Source organism: Octopus bimaculoides, chromosome 23, assembly GCF_001194135.2.
Source record: "Octopus bimaculoides isolate UCB-OBI-ISO-001 chromosome 23, ASM119413v2, whole genome shotgun sequence".
NCBI lineage: Eukaryota > Metazoa > Mollusca > Cephalopoda > Octopoda > Octopodidae > Octopus > Octopus bimaculoides.
In genome coordinates, this window is record NC_069003.1 from 7,121,679 (window position 1) to 7,122,281 (window position 603).

Genomic DNA, 603 nt, shown 5'->3' on the forward strand with positions numbered 1-603 from the left:
TATATATATATATATATATATATATATATATCACCGTTTGTTATCTCCCCCTTTCTTAGCTCTCCTGAAATAAGAATTTCTAACTTCCAGTCAGCCATTGTTATGATCGGCCATTATTATGATTGACCGTTGACTGAACACTATTCAATTTTTTTTCTCCATGTTTTTCTCCTTGTCTCCGTATTCTTTCTGTTGAAGAGCGTAGCTCGAGACGTCAAAGACTTTCCGTATTCCCGAGCGTCATACTAATATATACTTTTGTTATTTACACCACCTGTCCTCGTCTGTTGTTATTATTTGTATATTCTCCCATATATATATATACACACATTTATATATGTATACATATATATATAAGTATATATGTATATGTATAAATATCTATATATGTGTATATATGTATAAGTACATATATATGTGTGTGTGTGTATATATATGTCTTTGGATATATATATATATATATATGTGTGTGTGTGTGTGTGTGTGTGTGTGTGTGTGTGTATATATGGGAGAATTTACGAAAAAAACAACAGACGAGGACAGGTGGTGTAAACAACAAAAGGATATATATATATATATATGTATGTATGTGTGTGTATATAT

General features: G+C 29.7%; 1 protein-coding gene across 1 annotated transcript in view; it reads left to right on the forward strand.

Annotated features, from left to right (window-relative positions):
* The window catches only part of LOC128250597 (centrosome-associated protein 350-like), a 30,737-nt gene that overhangs the window by 24,464 nt on the left and 5,670 nt on the right, over positions 1-603 (forward strand). The window lies entirely within an intron of this gene.